The 19813-nt window shown below is 40.8% G+C and overlaps 2 pseudogenes; one reads left to right on the top strand and one right to left on the bottom strand.

The window, feature by feature from the left end:
- Positions 1–2092: 2092 nt before the first annotated feature.
- LOC128608411 (zinc finger protein 850-like) overlaps positions 2093–19813 on the bottom strand; it is a 32106-nt pseudogene continuing 14385 nt past the window's right edge.
- LOC128609310 (dynein axonemal assembly factor 10-like) lies at positions 9826–11607 on the top strand (annotated as a pseudogene).

The raw sequence follows: 19813 nt of genomic DNA, 5'->3' as shown, positions 1-19813 counted from the left end.
ATGGTAATGACCTCCTCTGGAGAGCCACCAAAAGGAGACTCTGCTACAGTTATGAATGTTGTGCGGCACTTCTTAGATGATGTGAAATAGAGAGTGGCAAGAATCGTAGTCTATCTTCTTTTGTGCACAAGTGTCAGAGAGGCCAGCATGGATTTAACAAGGAAAACTACAGCAGTGGGGGCTGTAGTTTGTAGTAGTGCTGGGCTGTAGTTTTCAGTAGTGCTGGTGAACAGAACTACTGAAGAAACTACTCTGATGAACGCTTCCACTTTGAGAACAAAGTTGCCATCAGGCTGAGCAGCAGAGTCAAGTAAGCTTCAGACACCCAGGGGAAGTTTAACCCACTACCCGGGTACTAGGACAGAGAACAACCTTTTTTTTTGTTACTTCATATGAAAATATCAATATATTAATCTGATACAGGCAACAACAGGAAGCAAGAAGAGGGAACACAACAATCTGGTGACATGGGAGGACTTGGGGAGATTGAAAACATGCCTTGCAGCTGCATTCTGGATCAGTTGTAAGGGTTAGACCGTACAATGAGATAGAACTACCAGGAGTTAACTGTCATGAACTACTCAAACATCATCAGCACAGCAATACTTATATATAAAAATTTAAAGTCACAGAGTAGTTACAGAGTGAAAACAGAGTAGGACCTAGTACTGAGTCTTGTGTGACACCAGTGAAGAGTCTGCATGGAGAAGATGTGGATTCCCCCCCATGTCACACCTGATAAGAGTGTCTCTCCAGGTAAAAAGCAAACCACCACCATACTGGCCCACTAATTCCAAGACAAGCCATGGTTGGGTGCTAGCTCCCTTACCCCAGAGGGAAAGTCAGGCTGGGAACAATGTCACCAAGAGGACAACTCAAATACAGAGAATGGTAACCCAATTAATCTCCTACATGCATACTTGGGTGCAGGAGAGTTCACTCAGGCTACAAGCAATGTACACAAAAGTAAGATGGAGGTGGATCGGGGCATTTCTGTTACTTTCACTGGTGGATTCAGGCACTGCTGTCACCAAGATAAAATGCCCACCCCAGTCTGGACCATGGCATGTGTGAATGGTGACACCTGCCATAAGCCTACCGCACCACCAGATACTGTATGTAAGGGTCTTAAGAGAATGGCTCGTCTTGTGTTTCTTTGTCTGACTGCAATTTCCCTGAATGTTAAGAGACCCACACCCACCATCCTGCATCCAACCTAACACATCTGGTACAAGTCCAGACTCTGCCACCTGACTAATACTTTACTATATACTTCTACTATAGCTCTATATACACTGCCATAACATTAAAAACCACTGGCAGGTGAAGTGAATAACACTGATCATCTCAATACAATGGCACCTGTCACAGTGTGGGATTTATTAGGCAGCAAGTGAACAGTCAGATCTCAAAGTTGATGTGTTGGAAGCAGGAACAACGGGCACGTGTATGGATCTGAGCGACTCTGGCAAGGGTCAAACTGTGATGGGTAAAGGACTGGGTCAGAGCATCTCCAAAATGGTAGGTCTTGTGGGGTGGACACACAGTGTATCGCAGCTTGCTGCGTATGGGGCTACGTAGCCGCAGACCGGTCAGAGTTCCAGGAAAAATTCCGCCAGTCTCACTCTTTAAACTACCTTCACTGCCTTATGATGTAAATACACGATAATGCAGTAGTATAAACCATTCTTTACCAGGCAGCATAGAGGTGATTTCCTCTAACGCAAATGGGTAGAAGAATGGGATCATTGGCATAAAGAGTTTTGCTGAAGATGGTGAGATGTATGTTTTCTACTCTCCCTCTCAGGATGTGGTTCCCACCAGCCCTGCTTTAGTCTTATGCTGCAGTAGTTACTACACTTGCACTTAATTCATCTATGTAGACATTATGAATTTTTTGCTATAAATATTTCAAGTCAAAAAGAAACATTAAACTAAGCATGTCAATCATTACATTAACATTAAGAGATTTGCCTTACACAGAAAGTCAGGATAAATCAAATACATAAATACTGCTTAAACATAATTTAAGCCCAAACCATAATGATAAAATCATATTTAATTTGACAAATTCAAATCATGTTACGGCACTGTGTTAGTGCACTTGTGGGTCTTAACCCTCTTACCCCTTAGTTCCCACAGTAATATGTCCCACAACCCTATATTCCCCATAGAAACAGCATGCCAACCCTGAGTTCCCGGGCCAAAATTGGCCCCAAAATCAACATTTTAATTATAACATTTTTATGCCTTGAAACAACTTATAATAATGTATTTGTGTAATAGTACTTTGAAAATGAAGCAGTTCAGTGTTTTTACTCCACTTAGAGCACAATTCTTAACTAGAGAAATTACGAAAAATGCTCGCTAAAATCCTTATACTCATATAGAAGTACCATACGCGCATCAGCGTGATCAATGCCTTTGAATAAATGCATTTTAGTGCCAAAAGTCAACTTTCTGGTGATAATCAGACCAGCAGGTACTGTTTTCACGAATAACAGAAATTGGTCGCATTCCCGACAGCGAAAAACAGTTTTTGATTTCTTGTGGTGGTTGTTCTTCTTTTCAACGGAAGGATTTTTCTTGGCGAAGTGTCTAGCCTTCTCACTGTCAGTTTCGGTTTCAACATTGCCTGAACTTTCACCGCTGTCACTATCTAGAATCCGTGCTCTTGCCTGTGTAACTATGTATGTTTTCTTTTTTTTCACTGTTTTAGATGTACCTGTGTTCACTGTAGGTGTAACTTTAGCTGGAACACGATTAGCTTTTCGCTTTGGCATTTTTAGTTTCAACAACATTCACGCTTGGATCAGCTTCATCGTAATGACGTCATCAACCTTCCGGGTCAAAAAAATAATAATTAAATAAGTAAGGAATCAAAGCAGAGTAATGCCGGTATACCAGCCTTAAGGGGATAAGGTTTACACTGTAAAGCCGCTATATCGGCCTTACGGGTATCTGGCACAGACGACCAAGCCGGTATATCGGCCTTACGGGGTCAGTGGGTTAAACGAAATAGAATAATTAAAACTCTTCCCACACTGGGAGCAGTGATATGGCTTCTCTCAAGTGTGAATGCGCTGGTGTATCTTAAGACTACCCTTCTGAGTAAAACTCTTCCCGCACCGTGAACAGTGATATGGCTTCTCTCCCGTGTGAATGCGTTGGTGTCTTCGTAGAGTACTCAGTTGACTGAAACTCTTTCCACACTGTGAGCAGTAATACGGCTTCTCTCCTGTGTGAATGCGCTTGTGTCGTTGGAGTTGATTCTGTTGAGTGAAACTCTTTCCACATTGTGAGCAGTGATACGGCTTCTCTCCTGCATGAACACTCTGATGTTTTTGGAGATTACTCTGTTGAGTGAAACTCTTTCCACACTGGGAGCAGTGATACGGCTTCTCTCCTGTGTGAATGCGCACGTGTCTTCGTAGAGTACTTTGTTGGTTGAAACTCTTGCCGCAATGTGTGCAGTTATACGGCTTCTCTCCAGTGTGAATGCGCTCATGGACTTTGAGATGAGTCTGCTGATTAAACCTCTTCCCACACTGTGAGCAATGATATGATCTCTCTCTTGTGTGAATGCGCTCATGTCGTTGGAGATCACTCTGTTCATTAAATCTCTTCCAGCACTGGGAGCAGTGATACTGCTTCTCTCTTGTGTGAATGCGCTGGTGTATCTGAAGACTACTCTTCTTAGTAAACCTCTTCCCACACTGTGAGCAGCGATATGATCTTTCTCCTGTGTGAATGCGCTCATGTCGCTGGAGATTACTCCGTTGAATGAAACTCTTTCCACACTGGGAGCAGTGATACGGCTTCTCTCCAGTGTGAGTGCGCTTGTGTCGTTGAAGATCACTGTGTTGATTGAAACTCCTACCGCAATGTGTACAGTTATACGGCTTCTCTCCAGTGTGAATGAGCTCATGGACTAGGAGATGACTCTGCTGATTAAACCTCTTCCCACACTGTGAGCAATGATATGATCTCTCTCCTGTGTGAATACGCTTGTGTCGTTGGAGATCACTCTGTTGATTAAATCTCTTCCCACACTGGGAGCAGTGATACGGCTTCTCTCCTGTGTGAATGCGCTGGTGTATCTGAAAATTACCCAGTTGAGTAAAACTCTTTCCACACTCTGAGCAGTGATACGGCTTCTCTCCTGTGTGAATGCGCTTGTGTATCTGAAGACTACGCTTCGTATTAAACCTCTTTCCACACTCTGAGCAGTGATACAGCTTCTCTCCTGTGTGAATGTGCTGATGTTTTCTTAGATTACTTTGGTCAGAAAAACATTTCTCACACCGTGGACAGTGATATGGCTTCACTTGCGTCTGAACGTGCTGATATTCTTGGAGAGCACCCTGATGACTAAAACTCTTTCCACAGTCTGAGAAGTGGTGAATTTCCTTCTGTATATCATTGTGAGAAGTGTCAGATCTGAGAGAATCAGATGATGTTTGCTGACGTCTGGAGCCTTTTGTGGGAATCTCCCCTGATTCCTGTAGTCTCACATAGTCTTCATAGTGGCATCTCCAGATGTGCTTGTGGAGGTAAATTTGAGATGTATAGGACAGTGGACACAAGGAGCAGGTGAAGACTTGCATCAGGGCATTATCTACTTCTGGAGCAGTAAATGAACAAAATAATCAGTAACTGGATATGAAACGCAGTTATTTATTATATGTAAATATCCTCGTGTAAAGGAACACTAAATTTATTTGAGGTCAAGTAAAAACAATTATTATTATTGGCAAAATTTCAAGACCACAACACATAATTAATGAATATAACTGTAAATTCTGTAAATTCTTGATGTCTAGAGGCGGTGTTGAGCATAATGCATACTCTCCAGTAACCAGTGCTCAGATCAATTCCACACACCAACATAGTCATGTAGTACAGCATGGTCAGTAATACTCTTCTCACATGGAAGACACCATATAGTAATCTTCTGACTGAAGCCCATATTTACTTGTGATAATGTGCAGGTTCGTAAGCAAACACTAGTATGCAGTCTTCATATTCTACAACAAAAGTAACACGACTTTGACACATGGTCAGCTGCCTAGCATCTAGTTTCAGCAAAGCATTGACTGACTTCAAATACAAATATAAATATTTTTAATCTGATACGGGCAACAACAGGATGCAAGAACAGGGAACACAGCAATCTGGTGACATGGGAGGACTTGGTAGATTGAAAACAAGCCTTGCAGCTGCATTCTGGATCAGTTGCAAGGGTCAGATGGTACAAGGAGATAGACCTACCAGGAGTTGACTGTGAAGAACTCCTCAAACATCATCAGCACAGCAGAAGTGTTAAATTTTTTTTTTTTTTTTAAACCCTCACTGGGAGCGGTTATAGGAGCGGGTATAGAGTGAAAACAGAAGAGGACCCAGAACTTAGTCTTGTGGGACACCAGTGGAAAGTCTGAATGGAGAAGATGTGGATTCCCCCCATGTCACCCCGATACGAGTGTCTCTCCAGGTAAAAAGCAAACCACCACCATACTGGCCCACTAATTCCAAGACTAGCCATGGTCAGGTGTTTGCTCACTTGCCCCGGAGTTAACCAGACACCCTGAGAGAAAACCAGGCTGGGAACAATGTCACCAAGAGGACACCTCAAATACAGAGTATGTTAACCCAGTTAATCTCCTACATGCATACTTGGTTGCAGGAGAGTTCACTCAGGCTAGAAGCAACTTATGCAACAGTAAGATGGAGGTGGATAGGGGAATGCCTTTTACTTTCACTGGTAGATTCAGGCACTGCTGTCACCAAGAGAAAATGCCCACCCCAGTCTGGACCATGGCATGTTTGTATGGTGACACCTGGCAGATTCCTACCACACCACCAGATACTGTAAGTGAGGGTCTCAAGAGAATGGCTCATCTTGTATTCATCTCTATGCTTGCAACTTCCCTGAATGTTAAGAGACCCCCACGCTCTGATGTCACCAAACATGAGCATAAAATCTTCCAACCTGTGACACTAAAAGAACAGTAACGAAGCTGTCCTCTGTGTTAGTATTGTATTTGTATTACAATCACTTTAATCCAAGGAAGGACAAGTGGTGAACCAGCGACAGGGTCATGGGCACCCAAGGCTCACTAATGCGTGTGGTTAGCGAAGGCTAGCCCATCTAGTCCAATCCCACAGAAAAGCTATTGTTGCATAACTTACTGAAAATGTTCATGCTGGCTCTGATAGAAATGAGTCAGAACACACAGTGCATCACAGCTTGCTGCGTAGCTGCAGACCTGTCAGAGTGCCCATACTGACCCCCTGTACACCACCGAAAGCACCTACAATGGGCATGTGAGCATCAGAACTGGACCATGAGGAAGAGATGGCACCAGGATGAAGTATGGGAAGAAGGTAAGCCAGCGGAGGCAGTGTGATGCTCTGGGCAAGGTTCTGCTGGGAAATCTTCTGTCCTGGAGTTCATGTGGATTTTACTCTGACATCTACCGCCTACCTAAACATTGTTGCGTACCAAGTACACCCCTTCATGGCAACAGTGTTACTTAATGGCAGTGGCTTATTTCAGCATGATAATGTGCCCTGCCACACTGCAAAAATTGTTCGGAAAAGGTTTCAGGAACAAGACAAAGAGTTCAAGATGTTGACTCGGCCAGATCTCAGTCCGATCAAGCATCTGTGGGATGTGCTAGACAAACAAGTCTGATCCAAAGAGGCCCCACCTCGCAACTTACTGGGTTAAAGGATCTGCTGCTACCATCTTTGTGCCAGATACCACAGCACACCTTCAGTGGTCTTGTGGAGTCCTTGCCTTAATGAGTCAGAGCTGTTTTGTTTTTTTAATGGCAAGACCATTTTTTGTTTTTTGCTATATACTGTAGACATTTGGATTTGAGATTAATATGAGATGACAGATCTGAACTGTACTGGTGAAATGTTGCTTAACTGGGTTAAGGTCTGGTGATTGACTTGGCCAATCTAAAACCTTCCACTTTTTTACCCTGATGAGGTCCTTTGTTGAGATGGAAGTGTGTTTTGGGTCATTGTCTTGCTGCGTGATAAAGTTCTGCCCAATTAAATTGAATGCATTTCTCTGTAAATTGGCAGACAGAATGTTTCTGTAGACTTCTGAATTCATTCTGCGGCTACCATCATGAGTTACATTACCAATAAAGATTAGTGAGCCTGTTCCAGAAGCAGCCATGCAAGACCAAGCCATACAGTATACTCCAAGTGTGCAAATAAACATTGGAACTCTGAAGGTCAATCCAGTACCCTGTCTCCAGACTAATCTTTGGCAAATTTGAGGGTTAAAGGTCTTGCTCAAGGACAGTGAATTGAATCATGGGAATTCTGGAATTTGAAAATGCAACCTGCCCATTACTAGTCTGAAATTAGTAATAAATCCCTGAGCTAGCAATAAAGCTCTAAGCTCAGCTTCTAATGCTAATTAACATAACACCGGTAATAAAACTGTGAGCAAAAATTAAGATGCTGAAACCAAGTTAGACTCAAAGGGAGGAATACTAAAACTTGAGACAAGACCAGATTAACAATAGCCATTAGAGAATTTATAAATACTATCTAAAAACTATACTATTTTAACCATATAAATGCTTTCGGGGGTTCGATTCCCACGGGGGCCCTGTGTGTGCGGACTCTGCATGTTCTCCCCGTGCTGCGGGGGTTTCCTCCCCCAGTCCAAAGACATGCATGGTAGGCTGATTGGCAATTCCAAAGCGTCCGTAGTGTGTGAATGTGTATGTGATTGTTTCCTGCAGTGGATTGGCACCAGGGTGCCATGCTCCCTGGGATAGGCTCCAGGTTTCCCCGCAACCCTGAAAAGGATAAGCGGTATAGAAGATGGATAGACGGATGGATGGAGCTTCACTCACAAGCAGTAAACACTTAGGAGCTGGAGCCCAGAGGCAGGGTCATTAGTTTATTTGGGCCCAGAGGCAGGGTCATTAACCTGAGGGTTATTGCTGCATGCCAGAATGATCAGTGTAAAAGACTGTATACTTATTGTCTTTTTTAGGAAACAAGAACTACTGTTCCAATAATTCATTGAGAACAATGACATTGAATTGCGGTCATGTATTTTCACCTGGGTTAGAATACTACTAGTATCTCACAGTATTCCTAGCTGATGTCAGAGTTACTATGCACAATGTTCACACAGCTGGATGCCAATTTATTTGCCATTACTTCCATGGTTTTAGAAATGTACCTGGTTTGTGGATTTTGCTTTGGTATTGCAAGTGACATAGTACTTAAAAGAAAAGTAAACATTAAACATGGCTTTTCATAATATGGTCACAATATAGTCACTTGTGTTAAAGGCAGTCTTATGTTTAAAAAGTATTGCTAAAATTTTAATTCTCTGTGATGAAAATGAAAGGCATGAATGTTTACTTCCAGAAACTCATTGCTGAACTCTATGTGGGATGGTACAGGTGCCCAAAAGCTCTGATGTCACCACGCATGAGTATAAAATCTGCCAACTGGACACTAAAAGAGTACAGAAGTTGTCCTCTGTGTTAATATTGCACTTATATTCTATCCTTTCACTACATCAATGTAAGCTTTTGACCTGTTAACAGGTGCACAGACAGAGCATGCAGTGTGCTACACATCGCCTCTTGTAGACTGGAGGAATGAAAAAGGACTTGAATTCTAGTCCCGTGCTTCTGTGTTCCTTGATCTCATTCACAACTCAGTCCAAGAAGAAATTGACCTGACGTAATACTTTTGGGTTTTAAATCAATAATATTACTTTCAAGACCAAATATTTATCATAAAATTATTACGTTTGGACCCAAACCTTACCATCTGAAGAGCACTTTTTATTCCAGAGGCAATCAAATGCAGGGCAGAGATCTTTAGCATACTCTTCTTCATACCACACCAAGAGCTCCTGTCCTGGGTTAATGGGTCGACAGCAACGGTACAGAATCCCTCCTCGATACTGAAAAGCCACAAGATTCTGCTCTTCATCATTACGAGCACAATTCACATACCTAAGAGTTTAAGGCAAAGGGGCAAAAGGAGTACAAAGGGGAAAGAAAATCAGAAATAATGATAAGGAGTCTTTATTGATCACATCTACATTACAGCAATGTGAAATTCTTTTCTTCGAATACCCCAGCATGTCAGGAAGCTGGGGTCAGAGTGCAGGGTCAGCCATGATACAGCGCCCCTGGGTTAAGGGCCTTGCTTAAGGGCCCAACAGTGGCAGCGCTGGGGCTTGAACCCCCAACCTTCCGATCAGTAACCCAGAGCCTTAACCTTCAAGCCACCACTGCCCCATATCTGCCCAAATCAGATATGCAGCGTGAGAGTAAGCATGGACTATAATCAGTCTGAGAGTAATCAGTGACTGGCAAAAAATGAAGTTATTTCAATGAAATGGGTCCAAAAAAGAACCCATTAAAAATAAATGTCTAGGTGTATATTTCACCTCATCCAGTTCGCATGCATCTCTCTCTTGGCATCTATGTATTCTTCACGCTGCCCGCTCCTGCAGACCTGCAAATCACACATTTATCAATTTTACAAATTACTAATTTTATCCATTAAATCAGCCTGTGCCTTCCAGTAAATTAAGCTATACAAAAATAAGAATGATGCTTCATGCAAATATTGTTGTAATAAACATCATTAAGGTTTAATACTTTGGAAAGAAAGATCACCACACACATTCCCTTCAAGCCAATCACATCAGAAAGTTGCCTATTATTTTCTAAACCTCCTTTTTTTTGTTTATATACTGTGTTGTGTGTGTGTGTGTGTGTGTGTGCGCGTGTGTGTGAGAGAGATAATTCCATGCTCCATGAATGTGTGATCCCTGTGTTTTTTCTGAACGGCATATAGACCTCAACAACCAGGTCACGTTTGGTGTTATATGCCTGGTAAAATCACACATGAAACAACACTGTAGCTTGATGATTGAGGCTCAGCCATAAGAGCATCAGTTAAGTTAAGACATTCTTGACAACTGTATTCCTCCAACTTTGTGGCAACAATTTCGAGAAGAACCACATATGGGTTTGATGTTCAGGTTTCCAGAAACATTTGGCCAGATAGTGTATAATTATTTATCTTTTCCCCATTTATGCTCATTATTCAACTTTCTTATCCATCAGGTGTAAATATTTTCCATTGTTATATAATTTGTATTATACCGTATTATAACACACACCTTTCTTCTTTTTATTATTAAACTTTGTGTTTCTCTCTTAGTTAGGGTTAGAGTTATCTGTCAATGGGTTAACCTAATCTGACTAATACCATTTAGATACTAGGTAAATTATAACTTATTTCTTGGTGAAGTAAACATCATGAAGTGGTATGTCATTCTGATATTACTTTAGCAACTGGACTGGTGACATCCTACACACAGCAAACTGCACAAGCTGATTAAAACGGATAGTCTCAGGGTTGAAATAGAATACGCTTTGAAATTCGTCTAAAAACCTCGAGCTGGTTCGGTGTTCTCTGTGTTTCCTGCCTGGTGTTATTTATGTCCGAAATGTCAACGCCTCTGGAAAAGCCGCAGATCATTGCGCACATCCAGAAGAGCCTGAACTACACGTTGTTCGACTGTAAGTGGATTCCGTGCAGCGCGAAGTTTGTTTGTATGGGAAACTTCGCCAGAGGAACTGGGGTCCTGCAGGTGTACGAGGTTCAGCACGGAGACGTGCAGCTTGTCAAAGAGATCGAAAAGCCCAAGGCGTTCAAATGTGGAACATTTGGGGTGACATCTCTCCAGCAGAGGCATTTGGGCACAGGCGATTTTGACGGCAACCTTCACATGTGGAATCTTGAGGCATCAGAGGTTCCAGTGTACTCTGTGAAAGGCTACAAGGAAATAATCAACAGCATCGACGGAGTTGGAGGCTTAGGCATCGGAGACGACGCACCAGAGATCGTTACAGGGAGCCGAGATGGTACAGTTAAAGTGTGGGATCCGAGGCAAAAAGACAAATCTGTGGCAAACATGGAGCCGACAGAAGGCGAGACCAAGAGAGACTGTTGGACTGTTGCATTTGGTCACGCCTTTAACGACCAGGACCGCTGTGTATATGCTGGTTATGATAACGGCGATATTAAGCTGTTTGATCTCCGAAATATGTCTCTGCGATGGGAGAAAAATATTAAAAATGGCATGTGCAGTGTTGAATTTCACAGAAAAGATATCAATATGAATAAACTAGTGGCGACATCTTTAGAGGGCAAATTTCATGTCTTTGACATGAGGACTCAGCATCTGACCAAAGGCTTTGCATCTGTTTCTGAAAAAGCCCACAAATCTACTGTATGGCAAGTGAGGCATTTGCCCCAAAAACGGGACATCTTCATGACAGCAGGCGGAGCTGGGAACCTGCACTTATGGAAATACGAGTATCCAGGAAAGAGGAGTGAGAAGGATGGAGATGGAGTAGACAGAGGAGTGGCTGGGACACAATCTCCTGCAGAATATCACTCTGTCCACACAAACCATCACCAGCCTGGATTGGAGTCCCGACAAGCAGGGCCTGTGTGTGTGCTTCCTTTGATCAGTCTGTGCGGGTCCTCATAGTCACCAAGCTGAACAGAGTATGAGCTCATGTCCTGTGACTCTGGGCCACCTTCTCTTCTTCTTCTTCTTCTTCTTATTATTATTATGTGTTTCCTCTACAAACCAAATGAGAGTCTGTTTGTATGCAAACATGACTAACTTCAGTTAGAGTGAAATGATATGAACTGAAGTCTTCTACTAATTGGACCTGTGCCATTACTTTTGAATATGAAATGTTTTTCACAGTAAACCATCTTTAAAAGCTTTAAATAAAATCTTTTAATTAAAACTGATATCAGTTTCTTGTTTGTCAGTGTTAATTATGTTTTTGAAACATTTAAACAGATTATACCACAGAACAATAAAATAGGGAGCAGGATGCAATAAAACTGATCTGGAAAATAATAGGAAGTGACACTAACCGTTAAGTCTTCAGTAATGTAATTTAGATTATAATATTTATAATAAATGTGTAAAACCTCACCACCCAGGAATATCCACTGCTCATGGCTTCCTCTCTGTCTACCAGCTCTCCCTGGTAGGGTCCGAAGTGTGCACCTATTGGAACAGTCTCCCCCTTATTAAACACCCCCAGACCTGCATCAGGAATACCGGACTTCCGAATCTCTAGTCCAGGAGGAAGAGTTTGTCTGGCTCGGTCAGGGACTCCCATGGGAACAGGAGTATCAGGGATGAAGAGGGGCAGTCCGTGAACCTCACACTTGTTGAAGAAGAAGGATTTACAAACCTCACAGTCTGGAGGGAAAGAAAATATAATAATGTGAAGAAATAATGCTCAAAATAATTCTTAATAAACTGCAATGAACATAATTAAAGCTTTTAAAATGCATTTTTACATTTTTAAGTGTGCAGCCATGTATAGCATATGATTTTAAATATTTGTTTTTACATGATAATAATTTAAAATAAGAATAATCAGTGAGTGTGTTACTGAGCTCCTGAGAGGCCTGAAGTCTTACAGAGGGAGTCTTTATTGTCAGGATCTTCCTCTTTAATGGAAATAACTTCAGGTGTGGTGTTGAAATCGTCTCCATGGTTGTAGATGCTCAGCTCCAGCGTCTCCTCTTTCTTCACACAGACTTCTGACACTTCGGATGTTCCTCCATCTGAAGTCTCCGTTTTCACGTCCTTACACAGTTAAAGATCAAACAGCAATAACACTTATTCAGCAAACAAAACATCAACACTGTTTATACATCTGTTTATAAGGTTTCCTAATCTGAACATGTTATTGTTTTTTCTGTAACACAACTCATCATTAAGCTTTACCTGTGAAGGAGCAGGATCAGGAGCCCGAGACTTCCTGGAGGAGCGCAGTCTGTTTCCTGCTGATCTCATTAGAACACCTCTAAACAAACATTATTCTTCATCATCATCATCACAATAATAATATATTTTATCCTGTAACAATTAGAGGACAGGAGAGGAATATTTTATGGACTTTAACCCTTTAAACAGACCTGGTATAAAGTTGGCTTGATGTTCGATATTCGCAGATTTCCGCAAATTAAGGGACCGTCTCTAAAGACGGCATTGATATACATGTTTCTAACTTCAATAGCATTTGAAGGGAATGACTTACAGTCACAAACCCAACTGTAAAGTGTTCATGTAGGTGTCTATAACACACACCTTTTATATGTATTTATATTTCAACAGTGTACTGATGCTTTAATTCAGCACGAGCAGCGCGGCAAAAAATAAAATTAAAATAAAATTAGACTCGACGCCGAAACTTCCGCTTCACTGCTCCTCACTTCCGGTATAAAATTTTTAGCAGTGCAGAGTTACAGAGCTAACAAGCTGCAGTTTTGTCGTCATTCCACACAAGAGACATCTTTACACACAGCACGAAATCGCTGTGTTTTCCCGCTCTCTTTTTATCGACAGGATATAATCGATTATCGGCCGAAACATCGGTGCATCGCTATTTATAATACTTTAAACACACAAATAAACAAGAGCTCAGCCACTAAAACGCCTCGCTAAGGCCGAACTACAAATATCTCCTTATTAGGTAAATAGTGCACTACATAGGGTGTACACGGCATTATTTCATACTGAATGTAGTGCACTTAAACAGTGAAGTGGAGATCTATTTGGGATTCGGCCACACAGCTTCAATTTAACTTACCTCAGGGTTTTAAAGCAGAACGAGGTTTTAAATCCTCAGAACTAGACACAATAACGCGCTTTTATTTTAATTCTATCGAACTGCAAAACTCTGTCAGAAATTATTTAATCTGAATAGTAGCTCTGTAAGCTAAAGCTGAGAATGCTGTCGAGTCTTTTTCTACTTCGGTGTTTCCTGGCGCCTGGAGAAGTTGCGACTGGTCGCTTTACCGCCACCAACTGATGTATAAAGTCATTACCATGATACGAATGGGAGACGAACTATTCAGTCAATATTCTTTCATTTATTAGCTGAATTAGACTCAGAGCTGTATAGTTCTGCAGGGTTCTCCAAAAACAATCATTTTTTTAAATATAGTAAACCTAGGCAGACCTAGGTTTTTCTTCCGATTGGGACCAAACCAGTGACAAACGATTCTATGGAGTCTCAATATCAAAGCTTATTAAAAAAAAGTTGAACTTTCGACTGGAGGTAGCTACGGTATGCGAAAACATTGGAAGTAAGTGTGGCCACATTTACATAAATTGCTATAACTCTTGAAGAAAATGAGATATCTTCACCAAACTTGGCATGCTTGTGTAAGAGGTCAGTCTTTGGTGGCCTAGAAAAGTTGGCCTGGGTTGCTACATGGTGGCACAATAATACCAAAAAAACATGAAATTGGCTGTAATTATTAAACCGTTAATCCTATTGACTTCAGAATTTGCATGCATTGTCTTTGTTTCAGCTGTCTGTATATATACATATGTTGAAACACATGGCCACCACTGGCCAATCAAATTTCAGCAGCTATTATACAAAGTTAACAATGACCGATCGGAATGAAGCATGATGGACCTATATGACTCTTGGTCTAAGAGGTTTGTGCAATAGGTTTTTTAAAAAATAGGTTTTTAAAAAACCTATCATGATTTTTGTAGGTGTTACTGGCTGTTTATAATGAAGTGTTGTGAAAACACACACACACACACACACATATACATACATACATACATATATATATATATATATATATATATATATATATATATATATATATATATATATATATATATATTAGAGCTGCAACAACTAATAATAATCGATTATGGAAATCGTTGTCAACAGATCTTATTATCGATTAGTTGGTCTGCGCTCAGTACATTTACTTATTACATTACTTCTGTTCCGAAAACACGCATCGGAGAGTAAATACTAAAGTTGTGTCCCAAATAAGTACTGTAGACTTACACTATGCACTACGCTACCGTCTAGTGCAACCCAGGGTCCATATACCCCTAGTGGTCAGTGGTGTAATTGCAGGGGGTCCGTGGGGAAGTTTTAAAAATGCTATATATATATATGTTAAATGTATCAAAACATATTCAAATTAGATGTTTTAAAATGAACCACTTTGGTTATTTGCATGCATTCACAAATATCACAACTGTTCATTGATGGATTTTATTTAAAATTGATTTATTTATGATAATTTGCAAAAACCTATGAGTGGTAGAGAAGTTCAAGTGTTGCACTGATGGATAAAATAAACAAAAGATAATTCAGAGAGTTAAGTTAAATGTCGCACCAACAATAAAATGTAAAAAAAAAAAAAATCTTGAAATGTTTTGATTCAATTTTAAATGTCCAATGTTAATATTATTAATGATAAATATTAATAAAATAAAGCAACATATACAGAAATATAGCCTATAACTGTTGTAGAGTCAGGGGGTCCTTGTGGATTGTTTGAAATATGCTAGGGGTCCAGAGCTCACAAAAGGTTGAGAACCACTGGTCTAGTAATGAAATTTAGAAAGGTAATATCATCTCAAATGGAACACGTTAGTTTTTTACTAACCGGAAGTATAAGCCGCTTCCTAATCAGTGGCGCATGACATCATACGCACGTAATGTGATGCAAAGTTTGCGTAGCACTGAAGCACGACAGTGATGCACCAACACAAACTTATGTTTGTATCCAAAATGCTCCAAAAAATGTATGGGGTTGGAGAAACTGGTGCAAGTTGCTTAAGAGGTTTAGTTTAATTTAAATTTATTGTCATTATATGGTGTATTTGCATGCTTTCTGTCCTTTATTATAACAGAAGTTATCTATTAGTAATGAGGCCACATTGCTCCTCACTCACAGTGGGAGTGCAAGTAACATCTGTGAAGTCCCTTTAAAAAAAAAAGTAAAACAATATGCCTAAAAGCATTGAAGGGGAGTTTTTATTATTAATTTATCACTGTAGTTTAATTCAGTGATTTTTGTGCATCATTAAAAAGCAATGCATAAATGCTATTATACACACACACATACATAAGTTTATATTATATATAAGTATTTATGCATTACTTTTTATGAATGCAAAAAAGCACAGAATTAAACTACAGTCCTAAATTAATAATATATTATTCTGGTGTGTGTATTGGGTTCTTTTCAGTCGTATATAATTGAACAAGCAGTTGTGTAAAGTTTTAGTCTGAAGCTTATATTTGCAACACTCAGTTTGTGGATTTTATTTTAAATAAACAAAAAAATGGTACTGAAAGTCTGCCCCCATCTGATTAACCGATTAATCTAAAAAATAATTGGCCAACTAATCGATTATGAAAATAATCATTAGTTGCAACCCTTATATATATATATATATATATATACACACACACACACACACACACACACACACACACACACACATTTGAAACAACTTTGCCTCAAGAACCATTGATGCCCGTCAAACTGTTTGGTAAATATTTCAGATAATGTTAAAAACCTACTTTTGCAAACTAGTCATAGGTTTTTCGTTCAATGTCAATTAAACAAGTGCTACAAGATTCTCTGGAGTTTATTTATAAATAATTATCAAAAACAAGTTGAACTTTCAATTTTCCATGTCAATGGCATAACAAAAGTCAAGGTACTGAACTTACCACATTAGTTACGTAGTAATAACTCTTAAAGAGAATGAGTTATTTTCACCAAAGGTATGCCTCTGTAAGGCCTCAGTCTGAGCGCACTTAACAAAAAAAATGCAGAGTTTGGCCACTTGGTGGCGCTATAATTGTAAAAAATAAAAAAACAAAACAACAAAAAACGTAAAATGACTTAAAAATTATGTGCATATGATTTTATATAATCCGATGTTTCAGAGATACACATATTCTTTGTAAACTATATAAGATCTCCTGATTCTTAACAAATTTGCCTACAAGATCACTGCTGTCAATCAAATCGTCCATTAAATATTTGAGATTATTTAAAAAAAAACCTCATTGTGCAAAGTAGGTATTTTGCTCAACTGAAATAAAACTATTAGAGGACGAGTTTTGGATGCCTTAGATCAATAATTATTAAAAAAAAAAAATTTTTTTTGATTTACCCTTTATGTTAAGTTTTGATTTACACCTCAGGCTTAATAGGGTTAAGAAAAATTGGGCATGGCCACTTTTACTTAAATGGCTATAACTCTTGAACAGAATGAGATTTTTCACCAAACTTGGGGTATGTATGTATGGAAAAAAAACATTACTGAGTGTGACCAGTTGGACCAGTGTGACCACCACTATAGCAGAACAAAACCTGAAATTGGCAGTAAATGTGGAGCCATTGGTCCAATAGATTTGATAAGTAGCAATTACTTTTCCAGCCTTTTGTTGCCTCTGTCACAACTTTTTTGAGACATGTTGCTGCCATCAAATTCATATTTACCTTATTTTTTTTCTTAAAATGATACATTTATTCAGTTTAAACATTTGATATGCTTTCTATGTTCTATTGTGAATAACATATGGGTTTATGGGATTTACAAATGATTGCATTCTGTTTTTATTTACATTTTACACAGCTTCCCAAACCCCAGGCCTGAAGGTGGTGTCCACAGGCAAGTGCCTGGTTGCATGGAGCCATCTGGTGGGCTCATCACTTGCAAAATAAAGGTTGGGGATCAGGTGAAATTCCAGGCATATGGTGGATAGCCTTAGATGGAATAAACCCTTGCAATGAAAACTGTTTTTTTCTGAAACCTAGTGGTGAAATGTTCCATGCAAGCCACAGATTTTCAATAACAAAACCTTTTTGTGAGGATTTTGTGAGTTTATCGGATTGCTGCAGCCTCCATTGTCAGCTGCCCCTTCATCTACGCACAGCAGCTGAGAGACTGGTTTAGAGTGGAGGAGCAAGATGCAGAACAGATCATTGAGTCTGTGGTACTTGAGCAATTCATCATTTGACTGCCGACAGGCACCAAGGAGTGGGTCCAGGGCCACCGGCCTGCATCCTGGGATGAAGCCAATGCAGTTGTGGAGGATCACTGGTGTTTCATGCTCTCTATTTCTTCTCTCCTCTTATCCCCCAGTTCCAGCCCCAAAACCAGACCCAATTCCCACCTCACTTTACCTCCCCTGCCTCTCTAATGTCTCCCCATGCGCTGTCTTTCTCTCCAGAGGGGGAACATCATATACCCACCAGAACTGGGGTAGTAGATGTGTTGGTGCTGCATGGAGGCAGGATCTCTAATGCACCTCAGGCCTACAGTGATCGCTCAAGAATAAGGCCTTGGTGAACTCGGGATGTAATCAGACCTCTGTCCACTAAAGCCTGATTCAATGTGAGGCTTTGGGAACTGCTAGTTTGGTAAAGGTGAAGTGTGTGCATAGTAATATTTACAAGTGTATGTGTGTGTTAGCGGGCCGGTGGCCCATGCACAAAAGGGAAAAAGCGCTCCTCCTGCAACTGCCACTGTGGTACTAAAAGAACAGCTCCGCTTCAGCACCACTAATGTTTTGGACAGCCCGAAAGCATGTGGCTGCAAGGCAGGGCCACAGAAACACACATGGCTGGTGGCTAATGATCAGCGCGGCAGCTCTCCACCATCCAGCAGCCTACAGCAAGTTGAATGAGCATCTCCATGACACTTTCAACGCATTTCTTTCTGTTTCACACAGAAGAAACCGCCTCCAAGGAAGACCACACTTCCTTGCTGCCTCACCAGAGCTGCCTGACCTCCATAAAAGGCTTCAACCCTCCTGGGTCACACCACCTTGCCACCTATCCTGGAGAAGAAAACACAAGCGCCAGGACACCTCACTCCACTCCCCTTTCCCCCACTTTCAAGACAATTTTTAAATAAAAAGCACCAAGTTTGCACCTAAGACGCCTCCTGTGTGTCTGTGCTCAGCCTGCCGCAGCCTAGGCTCACTTAATCTGCTAGTACCAGTCATTATTAAATTCTGGGGTCAAAAGCACAAAGTCAAGGTCGTGCTGGGGCCAAAAAAGTACACTACAAGTCAGGGGGACATGGAGGGTGGGGAGAGCTCATCCACCTGTGGTGAGGATTCCCTTTTGGGGATTTCCCCTTGGAGCAGTCACACAACAAGGCCCTCAGGCATGTCTTCGACCAACTGATTTATCGAATAACTGATGATCAACAAATTCAGCCTAATGTTGCGCTAACCCACCCATACTTTTAGATTATTAAGGACGGGTTATATTAAGTTATGCAGGACACTCAAACTAAAGAAGAGATGACCCCATTGTGGGTACCAAAAAGTCATAGGGAGATCCTGTTCCACACGGCTCACCATAATCCCATGGCTAGGTGTTTGGGGCAAGATAAACCTCTCAACTGCATAATGGCTCATTTTTTTTGGCCAGGCATTGGCAGCGATGTTTGCAGATGGTGTGCAGTATATCGCGATTGTCAGCTGGGAAGTCCACCCCAAAAGTGCAATTGCACCCATTATCCTTAACCGAATTCCCCTTCGAAAGAATTGGTATGGACCTCATCTGGCCATTAGAAATGTGCATGCTAGGATATCGCTTTGTGTTAGTCCTGGTGGATTGTGCAACACGATAGCCGGAAGCAGTGCCTCTGTGCTACATCTCAGCATGCAGTGTTGCAGTGGCATTCTTCCATTATCTCCCAAAAGATATCCTGGATGAACAGGGCACTAGTTTTGTCCAGGAAGCTTAGGAAGCTTTACAAATTATTAGTGATTGAGTTGCACACCAGCGTTTACCATCCACAAAAAGATGGCCTGGTTGAGCAGTTTAATGAGATGCTAAAAACAAAATTAGGACAAGTAGCTTAAGCCCCTGTTATTTGCAGTATGAGTGGTCCCCCAAG

Source organism: Ictalurus furcatus, chromosome 6 (genome assembly GCF_023375685.1).
Source record: "Ictalurus furcatus strain D&B chromosome 6, Billie_1.0, whole genome shotgun sequence".
Lineage (NCBI taxonomy): Eukaryota > Metazoa > Chordata > Actinopteri > Siluriformes > Ictaluridae > Ictalurus > Ictalurus furcatus.
This window is presented reverse-complemented; position numbering and strand designations above follow the sequence as displayed.